This window comes from Vipera ursinii, assembly GCF_947247035.1.
Source record: "Vipera ursinii genome assembly, chromosome: 2".
In the NCBI taxonomy this organism is placed as follows: domain Eukaryota; kingdom Metazoa; phylum Chordata; class Lepidosauria; order Squamata; family Viperidae; genus Vipera; species Vipera ursinii.
The window spans coordinates 84,796,825-84,823,328 of NC_139513.1; the positions used below are offsets into that span (position 1 = coordinate 84,796,825).

Genomic DNA, 26,504 nt, shown 5'->3' on the forward strand with positions numbered 1-26,504 from the left:
TAACAATAGAGAACTTTTTTTAAAGCAGCTCCTTGACTGGAAGAGAGGTGTCCTTTCTCTCTCCTTTGAAAAACAAACAAACAACACCTTCCCTTCTTCTGGTCTTCGGTCGCTCCCCAGAGATCAGGGGATCATTTGGGGGAAAGGCTAATTATCTTTGATGATTAAATTGCTCCTTCCAATGAAATGCCAGTCCTGCTAGTTGAACAAACTTTGAGTGGGTTTCTTTGGGGACAGATTTCATACATTGGAAGGTGAGGGCAGCAGCATTTGTGAACTTCAACAGGCTTCCTCATTTGGTGCCTTGCAGGGCTGTTGGACTTTAGTTCCTAATGAGCCTATCCATGTTGCCTGAAACTATATAGAAAATAACATTTAGTAAACCTGCCAGACACTGCATTGGGGATGGCCATCTTGGAATAGTTAAAAGTAGTTAAAAGTATAAAGCGCTAGTATTATAATTCTCATTTTATTTTCATCATGCAACAGATTAAGAAACAGGATCCCAGCCAGGAAAAGTGAGTAATTTTCATCACTATACAAAAGTTCCATCCTTAACTTGAACTATTATATTCTATTCTGATGGACAAGACAGAGATCTAAGCTTATAAATCAACAGTTAAACTGGCTTTCAAAAAATTCAGACAGAAGGACTATCTGTAACAGTGCCCATGGACTTTCTCCAGCACATTAAAATCAAGATAGATTCTCAGTATGATTAAGTAATTATCAAAAATCCTCTCTTCTGCATTTAAAAATTTACTTAAACGTAAATATCCTTAAATCCTCAGAATTTTACATTTAATTCCCAAAGATCTGGGCAAGAAGGTGCAGCATTAGTATTCTGCAAGGCCTATTCACATGAAAATTAGGGATAATTTACTTTTCTGACAGAGCATTTTGCAAGATAAAGCCCCCCCTTTTTTTGACTGGGTATCTCAATGTTTGATTTGTCAGGTTGCTATAGATTTATCCCAATATGACTGCAACAAATCTCACCTCTCCTTTTTTTCTCTTGATTGATATAATACTCAATATTTCCTGTTCTTATTTATCTAATTCCTGATTCTCCAAACAAATGTATTTTTGGAAGGGGTTCTTCAAATGTCTTAAAATCGGAGTGGACAATTTCATGTAGACAAATTAAACATTCCAGGATGATGTCTCAGAACTGTATACAATTTTACAGTACAGATCATGACCAGCATTTTAACTGTACCTGGAAATATGCCTACTAGCCTGAGAACATCAAAGAAAATAAAGTGTTTACTACTGTGGTGAACCATGGCCATAGCCAGGTGGGGTCATGAAGTTTCTAAACACATTTTAAATGAAGCCCCTTGAAGACAACTTTAAACTAATCCAAAGGAACATCAGCAAGGTATATGTTATAAAGATCTGATATTTCCAAGATTTGATGCATTGAATACTGTACACAAGTAAATGCACCAGAGACTACCAGCAAAATCTGAACCTTTTTAGTTTAAGACCTAAATCTAGGATAGTGGAAAATACGTGTCCTCATAAAAAATGCAGCCCAAGTCATTTTAATCAATTAGTTCATTAGGTAGATTAACTGAATCCGTACTCTCTAAACCAGAGGTCCCCAACCTTTTGGGCACCAGGGACCGGTTCTACGGAGAGAGGTTTTTCCAAGGACCGGAGGGGGTATGGTTTTGTATGCTGCCTGCATCTCGCGGACGGGACTTTGCTTGTTTGTGTGGACTGATTGATGGCATGCCGCGGCCCAGTACCAGTCCACGGACTGGGGATTGGGGGGCCCTGCAATAAACCACTTTTCAACTTAGGAGGAACACTTACATCTTCTCTGAATGGAGCATTTGATAATAAGAAACCTTTATTGTCAAAGTACAACATGTGTACATTGAAATTAGCTGAGCCTCCCCCCCGTGCTCTCTCCTCCCAACACACAGTGACAACAAACCCTCCATCCTACCACACCATGATATGATTATGTTTGATGTTATTCAACCAATTATCAACATTAGATATCTGATTTAGGATTAAAATCCATTTCTGGATTAGATGGGAAAGAGAAAAGAAACCAGGAGCCATCTGCAGATGGATGAAGCCAGATTCCAAACTGTCTTCTCCCAACAATGTCATGTTTATGTGAAATAGAATGGGATATAAAATTTAATCCTAGAGTCCATAAACCATTGAAAAGGCTCAGAAGAAACATTTCAGAACCACTGTCTGAAATCCGTGGGTGACAATGATTCTGTGCTTCAAATTGCCATTCTAGCTATGTACTCCAGAAAGGTCCCTTGGTCAAGCATATTGAAAGCAGTAAGCGAATCTAGCCAAATCACCAGTTACCTATTGTTCCTGCTCAGCTCTTGGAATAGAGAAGATTATTCATCAATATGACAAAACACACTCCAACTCATTAACATACTGAAGCAAAACTGAAATGAGTCTAGATAAGCCACCTCCTACAGAAACCTCTAGGATAGATACACCACATCTTATCTGAAAAAGAAATATTGAAAATTTGTGGGGAAAAGTACAATGTGTTGGGATTTGGCAAGCAGTTCCTTATCACCAAAACTCTCTTTTTTCCTCCTCTTCCTCCTCCTTTTTTTAAAAAAAATGGAAATGGAAATGGAGTTTTAATTTTTTTTACAAAAAATAAATACCAACTCAGTCACTTTTATAAACCATGAAGGTAACCTACGATATTGCTTATCTTTTCTAGGATCTTGTTCCCACACTGAGACAATACAGGTGAAGAATGCATAAAATGCCTGGGCAAGCAAAAGTCATCATTCCTTGCCCTGGAGCTGCACCATCAGATCACACATTTCCCAAAGATCATCACTTGTGTAAAGTATTTAGAATTTGAACTCCAAGACTAAGAGTTTAGAAGACTTCCTGACACAATTTACTGCAAAGTAATCACATTGAACTCCAAGGACAGAAAATGTGGCATAAATATGACATAGCATAAGCATTTAAACATGCTGTGAAAGGAGATTTTTATAAAATAGCACAGCAAGGCAGTCCTTAAACACCACCATTTCTTACATGACATAGTTGGGCATCCAATGGTTTATTCATTTGCCAGAAACCCAGGGTAGCCACCAAAAAATTAACTGGAAATGTAGAGCTAGTGGTACAGGGCTACATATGTGTATGCTTAAAATCCTTGGGTACAACCTTCAAGACTTCCAAAAGCTACTATGAAATTATATATGTTTAATATGATAGAAAGGAAAATTATTAATTCATGGGGAGTACAGTATTCATATCTCCAGTTCAATTTAAGCATGAATGCAACCAAATTTAGTTTTGTTCTCAACCTACTCATTAGTAGAAGTGTAACCTCTGGTTTGCTGTTGATTGGCCACATATATCCCTGGGCAGGAAAAAGTTGCATCTAATTTAGCAGGCTATTTTCATATCATAGCAAAAGACTAAGTCACCCAAGCCCAAGGCTCCTGTCTTTCTTTCTTTCTGGAAGGCAATTCTTTCTTCACTCCAAGTTTATTAGCAATAGAAGAAACTTATCATCATCCAAGATCATGTGAAAGGGAAACCTGGAGCCAGTCTGATAAAGCTGCAAACAAACATTTGCAATCAGAGGATTAAAATGGTAGGTTAGTGAGAATGTAATGAATGCCAAATTCCTTATAATGAGCACAGAAGTTTTCCCAAAGTGAATGTATTCCTGCTGGGAGGAAAAAAAGCTTGCCTTGAGACACTCTAATCATTAACATTCTGGAAAGCCATTTCAGAAAGGAAAGGATTTTGATAGACAACAAATGATTCAATTCTTCTTTGTAAGAAAGTGTTTGTTTGCTGGAAAGAAAACTGCTAATCTGATTTTTTTTCACACAAATGATTATGTTTTACAGTAGGACCCTAATCCTACTGTAAAGAGGAGTGCTAAACTGGAGAAGACTATTGCAATATGGGTTGTCTGATATTAGATATTAAGTAGTTTAATCTTTCTTAATAAGAACTCTAGAAGGACCTTTTCAGAGCAGCTATTTAATAGTTTTTCTATGTTCTGGCATGAGGGTGGTATGGCACTAATGACATACGTGTGTGTATACATGTAGTTCCATGGCTGAGAAGCCACCTCATTTTTATTTTTATTTTTTTGAATAAGAAGCCTCTTTAACAAAGGAGTCAAAATAAGAGTAAGGATCTTCTGTTAGTTAGCTACTGATCTCATTTTCACCTCTCATCATTTAATTATGCAAAATATTCTCAGGGCATAGGATGGAGATGCCTTGAGGAGACTAACTATGCAGAAATCTCAATAGACTTGGCATTTAATCAGAAATGGTTATATTGACTGCATAGCTATTTGACCGTAATCAGTGAAATTCTCCAGATTCTTCTGATGATTCAGGGCTTGCGGTCCTGACTGTTCACAGCCCTGAGGGGATGAAGTGATTAGCTTCATGGATGGAAAGGATGGCTTGTTCACTGGGACTGGTGGTGCTGCTCTGCCTTTAACATAAGAGAAGGTAGTGTGACCCATGGTGCTTTCCTAGCACAGAGGAAATCCGCTGTTCAGGAAAGATTTTTGACTTTGAATATGCAACTATACCAGGAAGTATATCCTCCTGTACTGGATTTAGTGAGATTAACTTCTGAGTAAGCCTGCAGACTGGCAAAGGATGCCTGCAGTCCTAACAGTATTTACTAGGGAGTTAGCACCATTTCCCCCAAGTACTGAGATGTGTGATATATTTTTGCCAGGGGAGCATTGCCAAAGAGGCTGTAAACCCAACACGTTTGGAGGGTGGTAGGTTGAGGAAGGCTAATTAGAGCTACTGGGGCAAGATGTAAGATGATTATTTTCATTGCAATGGCTAACATGAGCTATCGTATCTGCATGAACTTAGCAGAAATAACCATCCACAGCAGCGTTGGAGCAGGATTAGATGGATTATCATATTAAGTAGGCTTTTTGAAAGGGCCACAAATAAAATGAGAGGGGGAACCAATGTACAGACTGACTGCCTCTAAACGTTTCTTGGTTCAAAATGTGTTGGTTCCTTTTACCACATGACAAAGGAGTCTGATCTGCAACAAGGACTGGTAGGTACCCTGTTGTTAGGAGTCTGTAGGTCTGCGCTCAAAAGATTTCTGCATGTCCAAGCAAATGAAAGAATTCTAGGCTTTTATCAAGGAAATTAAATTAGCAAGCTGGGCCTTTGGGTTGAAGTTCCCATACATGAAATGCTCTTCCAATGAAGGTTTGTGTAGCTGCCTCCTGCTCACTGGTATGTCTTACTGACATTTAAAAAATCCTATTCACTTCAGGTACAAAAATGATTAGGGAACTGGAAAGTAAAACATGAAAAATGGTTGTAGGAATTGGGTATGTTTTGTTTAATGAAAAGAAGGACTCGGAGTGACATGATAGCAGTGTTCCAATATCTCAGGAGCTGCCATAAAGAAGAAGAGGTCAACCTCATCTCCAAAGCACGGCTGTAGGACTTGGATTTGGCTAGTCCAAAGAAAAGAAGAAATAGGGGTGACATGATAGCAGTATTCCAGTATCTGAGGGGCTGCCACAAAGAAGAAGAGGGGGTCAAATTATTCTCCAAGGCACCTGAAGGCAGGACAAGAAGCAGTGGATGGAAACTAATCGAGGAGAGAAGCAAGCTAGAATTAAGGAGAAATTTCTTGACAGACCAATTAATCAGTGGAATGACTTGCCTCTAGAATAATAATAATAATAATAATAATAATAATAATAATAATAATAATAATAATAATAATAATAATAATAATAATTTTATTTGTATACCGCCCTTCTCCCGAAGGACTCAGGGCGGTGAACAGGGCAACATATAAAAGTACAAAGATACAAAAGTTAAAAAAGAATTAAATGAAATGCCCAAGCTAAAACAATAAGTAAATATATTTAAAACAACAATAAAATCCCAACCCATCCCCCATCAGGCCAGGCCGGCTTGTTCGAACAAGTGAGTCTTCAGATCGCGTCGGAAGGAGCGAAGGTCGGGCGCCATCCGGAGCTCAACCGGCAACCGATTCCATAAATCCGGGGCGCCCACAGAGAACGCTCTCCCCCTGGGGGCCACCAGACGACATTCTCTGACCGGTGGCACCCTGAGGAGGCCCTCTCTGTGGGAACGCACAGGGCGGAGGGAAGTTGATGCCGGCAGCAGGTGGGTGCGCCAACACTGGAGGTTTTTAAGAACAGATTGGACAACCACTTGTCTGAAATGGTATAGGGTCTTCTGCTTGAGCAGGAGGTTGGACTAGAAGAGCTCCAAGGTCCCTTCCAGCTCTGTTATTTTGTTATCTTTCCAATGAAAACTAGACCATGCTTTTGCTCTTTTTGTCTGTTCTTTTTCTCTTTGGAATTCTATATATTGTTCATATTTTTTAAAAAAAAATCCCAGTCGATGGTTTTTTTAGAAATAATGGTAGATATTTTTAAAGATAATTTAAAGATAATTATTCAGGGGTTATATAAACAGAAGATAGTTGAGAAGTTTCCCTTCTTCTCTCCACTGCAGCTCTGTTAGTATAAAATTCCTCTTCCTGTCAGTAATTTTCCTTCCTCAAATATAGCTAAGTAATATTTTTTTTTGAGGAGGGGGAATGGCCATGATTAGAGAGGGAGAGAAAACCACGGGAAAGACATTGTGTGAATTATAGTTTGTCCAATGACAGAATGCGATGGTGGAGGGGGGGCGACCACGTATCTAGGTTTGATTTTACAACTCATGTCATTCTGACTTAAAGCTAGTTTCCATGATTGACTCTGCAACAAGATGTCCTGCCAAGCTCTAATTAGGGCTTTCAGAAGAATGAAAAAAGGAAACTGTGCTGCAGATTTCTTTACACACTGGCAGTTTACACACATCTACGAACATATGACCAGCTGCCTGCAATTAGTGCAGGTTCGCATCCCACTAGGCTCAAGGTTGACTCAGCCTTCCATCCTTCCGAGGTAGGTAAAATGAGGACCCAGATTGTTGGGGGCAATAAGCTGACTTGGTAATAATGCTGCTTGGGGGGCCCCCCGAAAGCCCTAATAAGCAGGCATATACATAGAATGAAGGCTATTGCTAAGCATGTTTGATTTGTGCTTAGATTGTAAGCCGCCCTGAGTCTTCGGAGAAGGGCGCGATATAAATGGGATTAAAATACCAAAAAAAAAAAAATATGAACAGCAATTATCAAGCTCGGGGTGATTGTGAAAATCATTCTAAAACCAATGATTCTGTATTGAATGGGCATGTTTGTTATTATTTTACTTCCAAAAATTTTGTTACAATATTATTTTATATCAACATGTATATAACTGGAGCCTGCAGTGTTTTGAATTTGATTCTGCAAGGGTGCTTACAGATGCAAATGTAGCCAGTGGGCAACTCTTTAAAAATAGTCACATTTGGGGGGGGGGGAGGTGGAATTATGTGGACAATGGTAGCAACATGATTTTGGAAAAAGATAAGACACATTTTTGGAATAAAATGCAAAATGCTGCATAGTTTTGGCATGCAAACATGTACGTTCCTTCATCATGAAACATAATAGTCACCCAGAAGCTTTTCAAGGAACACTTGTTTATTTTTATCAAACAGAAGCTTAGCGTATGAATCTTTGAAAATCAGATATTGTAAATAAATAATTGCCTAGTGCTACGGGGCGTGGGGGAGATAAAGGACCCAATAGTATGAAAAGACAGTCAGGATTGTGTTGAAGTGAGTTTAGAAGTGATGTGACCTGGGAGAAAGAAAAATGATCAGAGAGGTGGGAAGTGCCGGGGAACACAACACAGAGATTGGAAGAGGCCACTACAATGAAAGATAGATCCAAAATATGAACTCTGTATGCAATATAAGAACGGTAGAAAGAATGAAGAAGTGATTTCTGCCTATCTGAACACAAAGTGGTGGGATGGTTTCAGGGTTTCGGAGATATGAACTTTACCATAACCACACTTGTAAATAACTTACAACATATTTCAAAGAGTGTAGCCTTAGGACCAGATGGAGAGATTACAACCTTGATCAAGGTTGGATTTTCGGATATATATATAGGCACAAATGATTTTTTAGGAGTTCCTGTGCTTGAGCTATCTTGGGGGGGGGGGAGGAAAAGAGCCTAAAATGGAAGTCAACATGGAATAATACAAGCAAGTCACATTGTGCAAATAGAAAAGGAAGAGAGGCACATTTAAAACTTAGGAACAGCAAATGATAGCTTTTGAAGTTTATATCCTCCTTGCCAAGAGAATTGGATCTTCCATGGCTTCACAAATATACCCCTCCAAGCACCACACCTGGATAATTAGGAAAAAATCTCCTCTCCTTCCTTCCTTGAAGACTTTTATTGTATTCATCTGCATTGCTCTCCATAGGAGGCAAAGTACTTCCCTATGTGGGATGCCATATACTTTATTTGTATACAGACACCTACAACTTGTGAGGAGGGAGGAGGGGAAAGTTCTTGAATGATTTATTGTCCTGAACTCTTTTCTTTCTCAGGATTAAGTCCTTGCAGTGATGCATCTCTGATAAAGAGTAACTTTGATATTGAGGAATAATTTTACACTGGATAGTGCCAAATAAAGATGATATCACATTACCTATATTTCTTATTATGGGCAGCTTTCTGTATAATTTACTGAGCAATGCTATATTTATATCTGATAAAATCTACTGAGAATGAGAATGGGATTTACCAACAGAAAGATTCCATCCATCCTTCATGAGCTCCATTTTAACCCCTATCCAAATCTGTTCTGAAATGTTGCACATTTTGTGGAGCAGATGCATAGGTAGTAAATCTGCAAGAAGCCAAATAAGTGCCCAATTTTGCAACCTTTTTTGCACTGGAGGTGGCAGATGTGATCTCGGAATCACTGTCCCATGATCTTTCAAAGATCCTGGAGTATTGGGGAACTACTAGAGGACTGAAAAAGAGCAGATGTAGTTCCCAGTCTTCAAAAAAGGAAAAGAAAAATGAATCCAGGAAACCAGTCAGCCTAACACCAGTCAGCGTAACATCAATCAAGCAACAGATCTGTGAACATCTAGGAACAAGCAAAGCTGTTTAGAATAGAATAGAATAGAATAGAATAGAATAGAATAGAATAGAATAGAATAGAATAGAATAGAATAGAATAGAATAGAACAGAACAGAACAGAACAGAACAGAACAGAACAGAACAGAATAGAATAGAATAGAATAGAATAGAATAGAATAGAATAGAATATTGCTGGAAGGGACCTTGGAGGTCCAGCCAAACAGGAGAACCTATACCATCTCAGACTGAAGGAAACTCTCCTGATGTTTTCAGACTTGTTGATCTAAATCTCTCTACATGGGGCTGCCCTTGAGGACCACTCGGAGGCTTCAACTGGTGCAGAATGCGGCCGTGCGAGTTGTGATGGGGGCTTCCCGATACTCCCATGTAACACCTCTACTCCGCGAGCTGCATTGGCTTCCGGTTGCCCTTCGGGTGAGATTCAAGGTGCTGGTGATGACCTATAAAGCCCTTAATGGCTTGGGTCCGGGTTATCTGAGGGAACACCTGCTGCCGGCATCAAGCTCTCTTCGTCCCGTGCACTCCCACAGGGAGGGCCTTCTCAGGATACCGCCGGTTAAGGAATGCCGGCGGGTTATTCCCAGGGGAAGAGCGTTCTCTGTGGGCGCGCCTGCCCTTTGGAATGATTTACCTGTGGAACTCCGGACCGCCCCCGATCTGCGTTCATTTTGCCGGGACTTGAAAACCTGGCTTTTTGATCTGTCAGGCCTGGACTGAAGGGGTTTTAGCTTTTTAAATATTGTTTTAATTGTTGGGCTTAATTAATTTAATTCATTTTAATTTTATATTATCTTTTATATTGTATTTTATGCTGCCCTGTAAACCTTCGGGAATAGGGCGGTATAGAAATATAAATAAATAAATAAATAAATAAATAAATAAATAAATAAATAAATAAATAAATAAATAAATAAATAAAGGTTCCTAATAGCTGAAAAGCAGTTAACAAACAATTTCTGTAAGTGATTAGAAAAGAAAGTATAGAAACCTAGTGCCCTTTTGAAGGTGCCACACAGCTGGCAGAACTGAGCCAGATATTAGGCATTCCCTGGATGGAGTCCCCTACTACGGAACTAACTATCTGTGAAAGGGAAGATGAGCCTTACTCTCATGTTGTCCTGTGAATTCACAATGGATAATTGAGAAAGCCAAAGAGTAACTAAAATCCCCTTCATGGATTACTGCCTTGTCGTGGCGAAGGGGCTTGCGTAATTCAATGAAGCTATGAGCTATGCCGTGCAGGGCCACCTAAGACGGACAGGTCATAGCTGAGAGTTCTGACAAAACGTGATCCACTGGAGAAGGAAATGGCAACCCACTCCAGTATCTTTGCCATGAAAACCCTATGGACAGTACCAAAAGGCAAAACGATATGACGCTGGAAGATGAGCCCCTCAGGTCGGAAGACGTCCAATATGCTACTGGGGAAGAGCAGAGGGCTAGTACTAGTAGCGCCAGAAAGAATGAAGCGACTGGGCCAAAGCCGAAAGGACGCTCAGCTGTGGATGTGTCTGGTGGTGAAAGGAAAGTCCGATGCTGTAAAGATTTTTTCTCCATAGGAACCTGGAATGTAAGATCCATGAATCAAGGAAAGCTGGACGTGGTGAAACAAGAGATGACAAGACTGAACATCGACATCTTAGGTATCAGCGAACTAAAATGGACAGGAATGGGTGAATTTAATTCAGATGACCATCAGGTATACTACTGCGGACAAGAATCCCTCAGAAGAAATGGAGTAGCCTTCATAGTCAATAAAAGAATAGGAAAAGCAATACTGGGATACAATCCCCAAAATGACAGAATGATCTTAGTTCGTATCCAAGGCAAACCGTTCAGTATCACAGTAGTCCAAGTCTATGCCCCAACCACCGGTGCTGAAGAGGATAAAATTGACCGGTTCTATGAAGCCCTACAGCATCTTATAGAACTAACACCCCAAAATGATGTCCTTATCATCATGGGGGATTGGAATGCTAAAGTAGGAAGCAACAAAACCAATAAACAAAAAACAGATGACCATGGCACCATAGCCACACTGACATGACATAACCCACAGCTCTTCTAGAAATGAGTCAGAATTTCTGTACCTACCTATTGTGGTTTTAGCACAGTACCATTACTGATTGTGGAAGGAGTCCAGATTATTATACTAGACAAGCTGAAATTTAATTACACCTAACCGTTTTCCCAATTATTCAAAAATAAGAAGCTTCCACAGTTTATTCCGTGTTTATCTATACATATAGTTGAGAGATTTGATGGAGAGACATTTGCTGAGCTCTTCTTTATACATTATAATTCCGACGTGATCTGAAAACACATTTATTTGAACAAGCCGGCTTGGCCTGATGGGGGGTGGGTTGGGTTTTTTATTGTTCTTAATATTTGTATTTATATTTGTATTTATTGTTTTTTACCTTGGGCATTATGTTTGATTCCTTTTAACTTTTGTATTTTTTGTATTTTATACATTTGCCCTGTTCACCGCCCTGAGTCCTTCGGGAGAAGGGCGGTATATAAATAAAATTAAATAAATAAATAAATAAATAATAGTCAATAAAAGAGTAGGAAAAGCAATACTAGGATACAATCCTCAAAATGACAGAATGATCTCAGTTCGAATCCAAGGCAAACCATTCAATATCACAGTAGTCCAAGTCTATGCCCCAACCACTGGTGCTGAAGAGGATGAAATTGACCAGTTCTATGAAGCCTTACAGTACCTTATAGAACTAACACCCAAAAATGATGTCCTTATCATCATGGGGGATTGGAATGCTAAAGTAGGAAGCCAAAAGATAAGCGGAATAACAGGCAAGTTTGGCCTTGGAGTACAAAATGAAGCAGGGCACAGGCTGATAGAATTTTGTCAAGAGAATACGATGGTCATAGCAAACACTCTTTTCCAACAACCCAAGAGACAGCTCTACACATGGACATCACCAGACGGTCAACACAGAAATCAGATTGACTATATGCTCTGCAGCCAAAGATGGAGAAGCTCCATACAGTCAGTAAAAACAAGACCACGAGCTGACTGTGGCTCAGACCATGAGCTTCTTGTTGCAAAGTTTAGGCTTAAACTGAAGAAAGTAGGGAAAAGCACTAGGCCACTCAGGTATGAATTAAATCATATCCCTGTTGAATATACAGTAGAGGTGACAAATAGATTTAAGGAATTAGATCTGATAGACAGAGTGCCTGAAGAACTATGGACAGAGGTTCGCGACATTGTACAACAGGTAGCAACCAAAACCATCCCAAAGAAAAAGAAATGCAAGAAAGCAAAATGGCTGTCTGAGGAAGCTTTGCAAATAGCTGAGGAAAGGAGGGAAGCGAAAGGCAAGGGAGAAAAACATAGATATGCCCAATTGAATGCAGAATTCCAGAGAATAGCTAGAAGAGATAAGAATGCCTTCTTAAATGAACAGTGCAAAGAAATAGAAGAAAACAATAGAATAGGGAGGACCAGAGATCTTTTCAAGAAAATTGGAGAGATGAAGGGAACGTTTAATGCAAAAATGGGCATGATAAAGGACCAAAATGGCAGGGACCTAACAGAGGCAGAAGAGATTAAGAAGAGGTGGCAAAATTACACAGAAGAACTATACAAGAATGAGCTTAACATCCCAGATAATCACAATGAGGTGGTCACTGACCTCGAGCCAGACATCCTAGAATGTGAAGTGAAGTGGGCCTTAGAAAAGCTGAGCAACAACAAAGCTAGTGGAGGTGACAGTATTCCAGCTGAGCTGTTCAAAATCTTAAAAGACAGTGCAGTAAAAGTGCTACACTCAATCTGCCAGCAAATTTGGAAAACTCAACAGTGGGCACAGGATTGGAAAAGATCAGTTTACATCCCAATTCCAAAGAAGGGCAGTGCCAAAGAATGTTCAAACTATCGCACCATTGCACTCATTTCTCATGCTAGTAAAGTCATGCTTAAAATCCTACAAGCTAGACTTCAGCAGTATGTGGATCGAGAACTACCAGAAGTACAGGCAGGATTTCGAAGAGGCAGAGGAACTAGAGATCAAATTGCCAACATATGCTGGATCATGGAGAAAGCTAGGGAGTTCCAGAAAAACATCTACTTCTGCTTCATTGACTATGCTAAAGCCTTTGATTGTGTGGATCATAACAAACTGTGGCAAGTTCTTAAAGAGATGGGAGTACCAGACCATCTTATTTGTCTCTTGAAAAACTTATATGCGGGTCAAGAAGCAACAGTGAGAACTGGACATGGAACCACTGATTGGTTCAAAATTGGGAAAAGAGTCCGGCAAGGCTGTATACTTTCGCCCTGCCTATTTAACTTATATGCAGAGCACATCATGAGAAAGGCAGGGCTAGATGATTCAAAAGTTGGAATTAAGATTGCCGGAAGAAATATCAACAACCTAAGATACGCAGATGATACCACTCTAATGGCAGAAAGTGAAGAAGAACTAAAGAGCCTCTTGTTGCGGGTGAAGCAGGAGAGTGCAAAACTTGGGTTGAAACTTAACATTAAGAAAACCAAGATCATGGCATCTGGCCCTCTCAATTCCTGGCAAATAGATGGGGAAGAAATGGAGGTAGTGACAGATTTTATTTTCCTGGGCTCCAAGATCACTGCAGATGGGGACTGTAGCCAAGAAATTAAAAGACGCTTGCTCCTCGGAAGGAAAGCCATGGCAAATCTAGACAGCACACTAAAAAGCAGAGACATCACCCTGTCAACAAAAGTGCGTATAGTCAAGGCTATGGTCTTCCCAGTTGCAATGTATGGCAGTGAAAGTTGGACCATAAGAAAGGCTGAGCGCCAAAGAATTGAGGCCTTTGAACTATGGTGCTGGAGAAGACTCCTGCGAGTCCCTTGGACTGCAAGGCGATCAAACCGGTCAGTCCTAGAGGAGATCAATCCTGACTGCTCTTTAGAAGGCCAGATCCTGAAGCTAAAACTCAAATACTTTGGCCACCTAATGAGAAGGAAGGACTCACTGGAGAAGAGCCTAATGCTGGGAAAGATTGAGGGCAATAGAAGAAGGGGACGACAGAGAATGAGGTGGCTGGATGGAGTCACTGAAGCAGTAGGCGTGAGCTTAAATGGACTCCAGAAGATGGTAGAGGACAGGAAGGCCTGGAGGAATGTTGTCCATAGGGTTGCGATGGATCGGACACGACTTCGCAGCTAACAACAACAAACTAAAATAAGTCAGTGTGTCCTTCATTGATTATAAAAAGGCTTTTTATTGTATCTATCATGTCAAGCTGTGGAAGGTGCTTAGAAAATGGGAGCTCCAGAACATCTTATTCACCTCATGTGAAATCCATGAAGCCACAGTCTATATAGAACTTGATGGATCAGACTGACTCCATATCCAGCAAAGGAATGAGACCAGGCTGTATACTGTCACCTTATTTACTTAATATATTTTGAGGGAGGCTGGAAGAAGAAGGGTATGATTTTGAAATTGGAAGAAGAAACATCATTTCCTTGTTCTGTAGGGAAGACACTAGGTTGATAGTGAAAGTGCAAATGATCTTAAAGCTGTAGTGTTTAAAGTCAAGGTGCACAATGGAAAAGTGAGACTAAGATTAAATATCAAGGAGACAACCGCTACAATAGACAGCCTTAGAAGGGACAGTGAATATACTGAAGTGCTAGATAACTTCTGCTTTTTAAGGATTGACTATCAACAGCAAAGGAACTAGCTGTTGGTAGGATAGCAATGACAGCTCTGGAAAAGGTACCCAGATGCTCCTGTCATGTCTGTACCTACAAAGATCAGGATTGTGTAGACAATGGTTTTCCCTCTGATAGTCTATGAATATAAAAGTTGGACTTCAAACAAGCAGAAAAGCAGGATATTAATGCTTTTTAATTTTGGTGTTGAAGTAAACTCTTGAGAATATTATGTTTAGACCAAGGGTAGGCAACCTTGGCTCTTTTATGACTCGTGGACTTCAACGCCCAGAATTCCTGAGCCAGCCGGCTCAGGAATTCTGGGAGTTGAAGTCCACGAGTCATAAAAGAGCCAAGGTTGCCTACCCCTGGTTTAGACAAAGAACAAGTGGCTGAGGTAGAACAAAGCAAGCCACCTGAATTTTGCCTCTTTGAGAAAATAGTTGATATTGCTTTTTTGATCAAAAGCAAAGACAGAATTCTTTGCATCTCACATTCTATCTAATTTCTCATTAGATAGAAATTACCTGGCTTAAATTATACTTCATTGTTGTGTACACATTATGCAGGTGAGCTCCTTGGAGAGGTCTATAATGATGGATAAGGTGGAAAGAGAAAAGAGGATGAACAGCAGCAAGGAGGATGGATTCAGTTTGATTGCTGATTTCACTATTGCAAAAGCTAAAGGGTCAAGTTGAGGACAAATTATCCTGACAATCTGTCTATGACAATCAAGTCAAGATCATTCAGAAAGGACAGATTTTCAGGATATTTTGGTTTGTCTCCCCAAAATATTCTTCTGTCTTTGCATCTGATCAAACAGGCTAAATTCAGATGGGCCATTCTTTGGACAATAGGAGTCCCAGTTTTCACTTTTTTTTTTCAAGTGGCACATGGGGCTGCGAGGACAATAAGGTATCTTGCCCCTCATTATTGTCCCGCAAGCAGAGAGAATTTTGTTAAGTGCTAATCTGAATTCACCCTATAGGTCTAATATAGTCATACGTTGAAATGTCTTAAGCTCTATGGCATGTGACTGATTTTGTTTATTTTGGCAGGGGATAATATATGCTGTCCCTGAAGATGTGTTCTATGGAAATGTTATCTACAGGAATTTGCAGCTTTGGGTTGAAGCTTTGGGGATGGACTGAAGCTTTGATAAGAGGTATCTAGTGTGCAAATTGAATTATGTTAAACATTCATCATACCTGGGCGTCTGGTGGGTATTAGTCTGTAGCCTAGGGTCAGATAGCCATCAGCCTAGACAGGGCATTGCTAATGCTAAGCTAAGAATATTCTTATTCACACAAGCCAAAGGACAACACTTTATGTTTTCAAGCATATCAGCCCCGTGCCCTAGAGCTGCTGCTACTCTCCCACACCCTTACTCAATGTCTTTCCATTCTTTCTCAAAGGAAAAAAAAATGAACATCTCCTTTTCTTTGAAGTTTGCAATAAGCAGGGAAGTGGCCTGCAGACTGAAGTATCCTTAATATAACGTTTATATGCATAGCTGAAGAATAATTCCAGAAAGGACATTTTCTTCCACAATGGTAATAAAATAAAATATTGGAGACTTTTTCTGATGAATGAAAGAAAACCAAAATGCACTGTTATAACAATGGCACTTCACAGTTTCTAGCAGGATTTTTGAAATACAAAGGACTAAACCTAAGTACTGAAAATGCAAATGATATCTACCTTTCCCTCTAAAAAAAGAATCTAGCATTGTGTTTCAGCTCTGTTCAAGCATTCTGTATTTTTCGAAGTAGTTTTGTTGAGGAAGGCATTGTAACCTTCCTGATGAGTTAATGAAGTGATCTTGCGCTAGATTTAGTGTTAACGTTCTCCAAGAGCATAGATTATTGACATACTGTAGATATAGTCCTACACAATTTTATTCTTGGGGGAAATGAGATAAGCTTCTCCTAGTGTTCATATGATTCTTATATGTATCTTAAATTGATTGTAGGGGGGGAATGGCAATTAACTGGAGGACAGATCTAGCAAGTGGTGCTTCATCAGTTAGAGAAGAAACTAATTTCAGGGTGCACAGCAAATTTTCAAAGCTTTGATTTCTTTAAAATATTAAAACTGATCCTTATTTTGATAACATCCTGATTCATGCATGCAGCAGCGCATGCTGATCCTATTATCCAAGACATATTCAACATTGCATACTTTTACTTCTCAACATAAGATTGTGACTCATTTCTGTTTGCTCATTGAACTTATTTGCTGGTCTCAATAAAAATAAATAATTTTACACAGATAAATATGCAGTAATTTGTATCTTGCAGCCTCCATGTGCCTGAGCCATACATAAAGATAAGTGGTGGAGTGTTAGGGCTCTTGGACTCATTTTTAAAAGCATACTCCATCAATACAGTGGAAGAAAACTTTTGAAGTCCATTTCTTAAAAATGGACTATGTCTGAGGTCCACAAGCTTTTGGGCACCAGGGACCGGTACCGTGGAGAGAAGTTTTTCCGCGGACCGGAGTATATGGTTTTGTATGCTGCCTGCATCCCACAGATGGAGCTTTGATTGTTTGTGCAGACCAGTTGCTGGCATGCCACAGACCGGTACTGCTCCACAGACCGGGGTTTGGGGACCCCTGGTGTATGTACTATTGGTAAATAGAAATTGGTCTACTTTATATTTTTCTATATCTACACATATTGTATGTGGCATTTCCTAACTTACAACTCTTTCTGAAAAGCCACCTACTTGACATCTTTAAAGCAGCAATGCCAAAGAGTGTATTAAAAGTAGTAAATAAAATAAAATGTCCCTTAAAAAGAAATATAAAGGCTATTTTGTGAAAGCATTTTCTATAAAATAGTAATGTTTCTTACAGAGAGAGAGAGAGAGAGAGAGAGAGAGAGAGAGAGAGAGAGAGAGAGAGAGAGAGAGAGATGCTTCTCATACATTTTGACACTTAAGCAGATGCAGTACAATGATGGAAAAGTACCCTCTAGTGAAAAATAAGCTGCACTGCAAATTCAAGCTCTTCCCTCAGCCCAAATACATTAGATCAGGACAGTTAATCCTTATTCTTACAATAGCGTTAGAGATAAAGATGGGTGGATCAGCTGAAATGGTTATCTAGTCCAGGGGTCTTCAAACCTGGCCCTTTTATGACTTGTGGACTTCAACTCCCAGAATTCCTCAGCCAGCAAAGCTGGCTGAGGAATTCTGGGAGTTGAAGTCCACAAGTCATAAAAGGGCCAAGTTTGAAGACCCCTGATCTAGTCCTTCCCTTTTAGTTTCTCAAAGTAGCCCTTAGAAGAAACTAAGTCAGGGGTAGGCAACCTCGGCTCTTTTATGACTCATGGACTTCAACTCCATAGCTGACTCAGGAATTCTGGGAGTTGAAGTCCATGAGTCATAAAAGAGCTGAGGTTGCCTACCCCTGAACTAACTGAAGAGGAAGCAGGAAAGAGGTTATGACTTATCGGTATTTCCTAATACTAATAATCATAATCGTGCTGCTTCTTTCATAGCTCTGTTGTGTACTAAATTGCCTAAGCTTTGAAGCTAATTGTCCTGTGCTAATATTATTTAGAAGGGACGTGGTGGCTCAGTGGGTTAGGATGCTGAGCTTGTCGATCAGAAGGTCGGCAGTTTGGCAATTTATTTGAATGTATAACCCCCCCAGCTCCAATAGATCCATTGTCTAACTTTGAGATAGAAAGTGTAGTTTTGGGTCTGTTCAGAATCCCCCAATATCATGCTCATCAGATGCCTGCAGGGGCAGCAGCCCATAAAACAAACATGGATGGGTCATTAGATAATATCCAAATACTGATTTCATTTTTCTATCAGAAAGACATATGGATTAAGACTCAAACCTGTGATCTGAAGGTAAAACGGGTTAATATTGATATTTACAAGGTTTCCGTTAAATATGCTCCTGCGTGATCAATTAGTATGTAACCTTGTTTTATGACAGCATACACATATCATTTTCATATCAGGATAAAATACATATTTGATCGTGTGGGGGCATTCAAAACTTCAATTTTGCAAAAAATTGGAGAAAGAATAATCTGTTGTGACATTATCTCAATCATCTTCAAGCATTTTTGTTATGTGTCCATGTCTATTATGGAAAAAATATATTTAGTTGTGGTCTGAAATTAAAACTTATTACTAAGAATGTTTATAGACAGACTTTTTGATCAAGATGTACAACTCTTTTTGAATTTGAAAATGTAATTTTAAACAAGGGCAACACATCAGAAACTGGTTTATTGTGGGGTTCCATATCAGATAGTATATGAAAATAATAGTTTCTGTTGACAAACAACAAAAGAATACATTTTTGGCAAATTCACATATATATATTCAATACACAATGTGTAGTGTCTTTGGGAAATTATAAATGGTGTTTTGATTGGCTTTAGAGAATTGCTTTAAATTAAATGACCCTTGCTGTTTTAATAAAGAGGGGGGGAAATAAAAAATGGCTATTTCTGAAAAAGCAGAATACATCAACTAATAACAGATTTTTAAAATGTTGAACTTAAAACCCCATAGCAAGAGATGTTAGCCATATCTTCTGATTCAACTTCAAGGTGTATTTTTGTTTTGCTTTTCCTGTTCAATAGCTGTAAAAACAAACAAACAAGAACAAGATAAACATAATTTGTCAACATTTGACATTTGTACAGATTTTTTTAAAAAAAATTACGTACACAATTAAATAAGTCATTTTCATTGTTATTAATTTGTGCAAAACAAATGCTTTAGCAACGATGAAAGATTAACACAACCACTGTTGCAGATCAATAATTTTGCTGTTTCTTGTATGAAGTGGTTCAGCAGTGCTGGAAGAAAGATTTGTGAGGTTTGAGAAAATAATTTTGATCAGTTGAATAGAAATAGAATATTCAGGTGTATCATAGTCAATTGACTAGTTAATTAGAGAGATAATTAACAGTTGAAACCTTTTGATCTATTGTCTATATGGTGATCTTTAACATTAGGAGGAAATTTTGCATTGGGGGAAATGACATAATACCATGTTTTCCTGAAAATAAGACTGTGTCTTTTTTTCCCTCCAAAAGAGGTACCAGGTCTTATTTTCAGGGGGAGGGTGTCTTTTATACTCACCTCTGGCATTGACAGCCCCCCCCCCCAGCCTGTCCACTTCTTCTGCAGCCGAAGGAGCAGCTTCATTCTGCAGCTGCATTTTGGCCTGCATTTCACAGTCAGGCCTTTCCCAAAGGCCTATGCAGCCGAGTACCAAGCTATGGATTGAATCCATAGCTCAGTCCTCGGTTGCAGTGGCCTTCCGGAAAGGCCTGTGACGGAGAAATGCAGGCCTGGCTGCAGAAGATACCGCAGAAAAAGTGGGCTGGTGAGGAGGCCTGGCTGCAAGGTAAGTGGGTGAGGGGTGCGTGGGGCAGCTCCACACCCCACCCCCACCCCAGCTTAATTTTTAGGTATGTGCCTCACCCCAAAACTAGTGCTTATTTTCAGGGTAGGCCTTACTTTTGGGGAAACACAGTAGTATGGGTAGAGCCATGTCACACATGCAGAGGGCCACGATTTGATTCAATTTTTCCCCCCACAAGTTTCAGCTCAGGAAAGAACGAGAATTGCAGGATTCCAGGGACATGTATATTCATCTTCATTTTTAAGAATGGGAGTGTTTTGTTTCTCAATAACTACTTTATGATATTTACTCCAATCTACTCCAATCTCTATCATCTCAAAATAGTGGGAAACTGGATTTCTGTCTTGGCAATTAGAGTCAGGTGAGATTTCCTGGGCTCTAGGCAGTCCAGGGCAGGACCTCAAGCTGCCCAACACAAATGTCCTGCAAACAGGCCTTTTTCCTAAATTAAGAGACAGAATCCCATAGCTTACTACTGTATGTGTCTGACAAAATAATTTTAAGGCATACCTTTCCCAATCTTACACTGAAGAGATACTGCAGTACGGGTAGTCCTTGACTTACAACCATTTGTTTAGTGACAGTTTGAAGCTGAATGGCACTGAGAAAAGTGACCTATGACAGTTTTTCACACATACAACCATTGCAGCATCGTCCTGTTCGTCCGATTAAAATTTGTATGCATGGCAACCAGTTCATATTTATGACGGATGCAGTGTCCTGGGGTCACGTGATCAACTTTTGCAACTTTCTGACAAGCAAAGTCAATGTGGAAGCCAGATTTACTTAACAACCTGTTACTAACTTAACAACTGCAGTGATTCACCTAACAATTGTTGCAAGAAAGGTTGTAAAATGGGGCAAAACTCACTTATCAAATGTCTTACAATATAAATTTTGAGCTCCATGTGGTCATAAGTCAAGGGCTACCTGTTACCCATTACAGACTCCTAAATGAGCAGCTTGAATTTAGAATGGGGGAAAAGTTGACTTCGAAGTGAATTCAACCCATGGGGTTTTACACTAAAAACATTCTTGCAGCTTTCTTGCATGGTGCAGAACTGGATAGTTACTGCCTTCTCACAGTCTCAACTTGCTAACTGGTCCCCTTTTAAGTACTAATCAATACTAAAATCACTTAGCTTTCTAGATCAGCCAAGATTGGTTAGGTGCTGCCATCTGTTGAGACTCAGGGGAATGAAAATAATTTAACTCCACGCTCTGCTTTGTTAGAATAAATGGAAGGCTAGATGTCACTTAGCTTTTTGGAAATATGAGAGGATAAACATTATCATCATCAACAACACTGTCCTAGTACTTTTCTACAGGTGCAAGATATTCTTAACACTAAAAATAAATGACAAAGTTTCATCAACTGTGTATCTTAATTGGTCCATCTTTATTGCCTTTATCTTCTCCTTTATGGGCACGAAGTTGACTGATGCTTGGTATGAAATCTAGTTGCTCTCTCATATTGCTTACTGGCCCTGCAATTGGATATTTTAATAAGACTGGAAGGTGCCAGAATCCTTTCTCTTGTATCAAACATCTGCTGTGCTTGACATTTTTTAAAATATTGCCTCTTTCTATTAACAAATGACAAATTATAGTCCTAGAGATCAGATTGTAAATCGTTATTTTTCTGATGCAGTTAGTGGACAGACCCAGTGTTTAAAAAATTTCAAGAGTTCAGTTCAACATCACATGAAAGGACGTAAGGCTCATGCAACAAAATTGCTTCTTACTCTCCCTGGCTATTTACCTCCTCCACCTCAAACTGCTCTGAGCGTCCCACAAGTCTCTCGATTAAATGTAGATTTTGGGGCAGTGATGGGATTCAAATATGTGAACAACCGGTTCTCTGTGTGGTTCCCTGCTTCCAGAAGTCCATTATGGGCTTAGGCAACAAAAAATTAGCTACCGGTTCTGCTGAAGTGGTATGAACTGGCTGAATCCCACCACTGGTTTGCCGGGGGGGGAGGTTTTATATGAGAGAAGGAGGAATCCCTTCCACCAGAGGTGTTTTTTCTGTTAACGCACATTGACCATAGAATGCAGTCCCAAGAATGCATAAACAGAGGGGGGGGGGTTGATGTCTAGCTATGCCCCTGAAAGGAGGTGTAACGAAAGACAGCAAAAGAATCGTATGATTCTTAGTCAATGCACAGGATCAAGTGCTTCCAAAAGAGGCAGAGAAGCCACTAATTTATACCAGCAACTCTCCTCTGTAAAATCATGGCAGGTAAAATACTAATAAAGTAAAGCAACATACTTATTGCATTTGCTTTCTATTTGTTTCTTTTTGTGTTTGGTATTTTATCCCAAATCTTGTTCATTTGTAAAACATGAGATTTACACAGTACTAAAGCTCCTGAAGCCAGACAGAGGTTGTGAGATGATATCTCATGTCTTCTCTTTCCTCACTCTGGGCAAGAAAAAGGGTGTGTTGTAAACAGGTGAGGACTCAGAAGGAGAGGCACAGACAAGGCTTTTACAATCCAATGGTTTTGTTTCATAGGATCACAGAAATACATTTCTCTCGCGTCTTGGAAAGTTCTGGTGAAGGGGCTAGGATCTATTCTGGTGATTGCAATCAGCTTTCTCAGCTATCCTGATTGCAAAGATCGTTTTACATTTTACACCTGCAAATGAGCCAATTAGTCTTCACTTAATGACCACAGAGACCGCAGTCATTAACTGAGACATTTTGTCCCTGCAACTTGTGATTTTATTGCCAGCTTCTCTATTGGTTTTGTTTGTTGGAAGCTGGCTGTGAAACTTGCAAATGGTAATCATGTGACCACAGTTTGAAGGCTAGTCATAAAGTTACTTTTGAGTACCACTGTAACTTTACACAATCGCTAAACAGTACAGTTGTTGAGGAATACCTTTATCTGAGTGTCTGAATCTGTCTGAAATAATCTGAGGAACTATCCTTTTGTTTATTCCCTCCTTTGCGAAATATAGCTGCATGCTGTATCATTTATTGAGATGTAGGTCAGAGATATTAACTGACCAATTTATATCATACCCAATATAGGAAAATCTTCCATTCACAGGAAAAGCATTTAGACTAGCAGTGATCAGAGCAGGTCAGAAGGTCTGTGATATAATTTCTTGCCACAAATTTATTTTATTTTTTTTTATTTTAATTCCATTTATATCCCGCCCTTCTCCGAAGACTCAGGGCGGCTTACAAGCTTAGCAGTAGCCTTCATTCTATGTATATGCCTGCTTATTAGGGCTTTCACACACACCCCAAGCGGCATTATTACAGTCAGCTTAATTGCCCCCAACAATCTGGGTCCTCATTTTACCTACCTCGGAAAGATGGAAGGCTGAGTCAACCTTGAGCCTGGTGGGATGCGAACCTGCACTAATTGCAGGCAGCAGGTGTTACTTAAGGAGGCATTAGCCCACTGCTCCACCAAGGCTCAAATGAACTTTCAGGAAACAGTTCAGATTAAGGATAGCCAAATGGATGCATTGAGTAATTTTTTTTCTATTTACTATACTAAATTGTTATTTTTTTGCAAGAAAAATAATAAGCCTTGCAGCAGAGAAGGCTTGATTGCAGCTGTAGGTGGAAACCTCATCAAGCAATGTTACATGGATGATTTAACTACCAACCAGCAGAGGGCAGCACTAAGTAATTTTTCAATAGATGGCATACTATTGTCTGCAATAGTTAATAATGCTGTGCATTTATCGGTTTTTTAAAAATATTGTTGTGTCTCCTTAAAACTTTAAAATTCATTATAACCACAGCTTTTGTAGGTTACTGTAGCATAACTGTCTTTGCCACAAGGCCTCTGCCAGTCTTTAAATAGATACAAAATCCTTTGTGCGGGCATGTTGCTGAAACGGTTTTACAGCTCCCTTTGGGTATTTGTCACATGAGATTTTAGATATGAAATTCCAGTCACAATGCCATAGGAAAATCAGACAAAAAAAAAATACAATTCAAAGTGTACATTAAATTATTATCTTGCTTGGCACTGACTGGTTCAATTAGCTTGAAAGTCATACTGTGTCCTGGAAGAAGCCAACATACATGCCTTCATATGCGACTACATGAAATCATTATTTGAAAGTACTATGAAAGCAGAATACACTGTATGTTGGTATTTGAGGAATAAATTCATTCATTTCAACAGGACCTGCCTGATCGTACATCTGTATGAACAGTTTCCAAGGAAATGTGGTCAAGTAGGTCATTGGCAATTTATCTATCATACACACTGATTAATTAATTGTACAAAGAAATCACTTACTTTCCTTAGTAGGTAGTGGATTTTTTTCTCTAGTTTCAGTTTTTTTCAGTTTGGTTTTATCAAACGTTTCAATTTCTGCAAAATCTGGTTTGTCAGACATGATGAACCCTGACAAAGAAGGAGGAAACACACCCATGGCTTTGTTAACCGGTGTGTGTATACACACACACACACACACACACTTCTGGATGATACTTTATGTGAAATACAATAATATATACAGTAAATGTACTACTTCTGAAGACAAAAGAGTTAAAGTATTTAAACATGAAAACAACAACAAAGGGAAATAAAGGGTTTAAATGTGTTTTTGAATAAAACATTCCTTCTGAAATTAACAAATGCTCTTAAAACATTTTAACGAAAAGCTGACTGGTTGCACAGAAGCTGACTTTCTAGCATGCTTCATTTTTTTTTAAAAAAAAATATCCTCTAACACTTGGTGATCATTTCCCAGACCCCTTCAAGGACATTGTTTAACAGACAATTGACTTTCCTTTAGCAGAACAAAGCCACACAAATAAATGTCCAGAAGAGCTAGGGTTCACCACTGCTCTTAACAATAGAATGGAAGATCTGTAAGATTGCTTTGTTCTTTCGTATTTTTGTTTCCATTCATCACACCTCATGCAGAATATTTCCGATTAAAAAAACACCCCAGCCATTAAATCTTTCCCTAGTGGATCATATTTAAGCTTCTGATTTTCTCCTGTAGAAACAGAGAATCTAATTCCAGATCAACCAGAATTAATTTACCCTAAAGTTATCAATAAAGGCTGCCTTTCATACTTACTCTAAAAGCTAGCCACATTTATGCTTTTATATGATTAGGGCAGGAAAGATAATAAAACCACATGCCATTACCTGTTCTGCTTCTTCCTCCTCAGCTACGTTTTGACTATCTGAGCCAGCATGGGGTGGGAAAGGTCACACACTGATCCCTCCTCCCCATCTCAGCCCACCTCAATTAATATTGATAAGCTTGCAGCAAGGGTGGTTCAGCGAATATCAATTTATTATTTCAGCCCAGGCAAGCTCCACGTAACTGGTGCTCCAGGGACAAAAGGGGAATATCCAACCTGGACAATGAAAACTTAAAAAGAAAATCAATATTCTATTTTTCCTCCCTTTATTTGCTGAGCCTATTTCTATTAATTCTGTGGGCAAATATGTTTGAGGCAAAAAGAAGGCTACACGTACCTAGGTTGAAGTAAAATCTTCCCTACTGTCATGCACAGCTCAGCATTTTCCTGGAACTGATCAGAAATGTGGGATTTTTTTTATTTTATTTTTTTGTAGATGAGGAAGCTGGATTACTCTTTATGCTAAGAGGAAGGATGCAAATACATTGTCACACCCAGTGCTGTAGGAAGATGGCAGTACATGTGTGGCTATGTTTTACCTGCTTATCTAATCAGCGAAGCATTTATACAAAAGAAAAATAAATCAAGTAAGCTATAATTGATTAAACTGAAAATGACAGAATATATAGAGAATATCTATCTCTGATACAGACATTGCTTTTTTCTCCTGATTGCCCCTGCAATCCTTGTCTCTTCCTTGAGCCCATCATGTAGCCTCCCTACCACTTTCCAAATTTAAATATATTTTAAAAATTTGTTATTGTTGACCTTAATATTTATCATATGCTGCTTCTTTCTATCTTGGGCCTGCAATTTTATGTTCTCATGTGGGAGAAAACATTTCTAAAAATTGTTATTAACCAATTCACCCTTGGACTCAATTTTAGGCATATAATCTAGCCAAGCTTTCTTGTCTGCTTTCTTAAATTTAGCCGTTGGTTTAGGAGCTCAGTACTGTGTACACCAGGGGTGTCAAACTCAATTTCATTGAGGGCCGCATCAGCGTTGTGGTTGCCCTCAAGGGGCCGGGTGGGTGTGGCCTGGGTGGGTGTGGCCTACTGGGTGGGCGTGGCCAGCTCTACATCGTTTACATCAAGGGTGCCTATGGGGGCCTGGGTAGGAGTGGGACAGATCTGAGGGTCTCTGGCAGGAGGAGGGTCTCTGGGCCAGGGCCAAGGCAGTGGGGGCCGTTCCCTCACTGTTTCCAGGATGGCTTCGTGGGC

At 39.5% G+C, this 26,504-nt stretch overlaps 1 long non-coding RNA gene across 1 annotated transcript; it reads right to left on the reverse strand.

Annotated features, from left to right (window-relative positions):
• Window positions 1-19,009: 19,009 nt before the first annotated feature.
• On the reverse strand, window positions 19,010-25,758 carry LOC310636825. Its single transcript, XR_014491801.1, has 3 exons — window positions 25,619-25,758; window positions 24,419-24,526; window positions 19,010-19,353 (listed from the first exon to the last, which is right to left on the reverse strand). It is a non-coding gene; the product is annotated as an uncharacterized lncRNA (long non-coding RNA).
• Window positions 25,759-26,504: the final 746 nt, after the last annotated feature.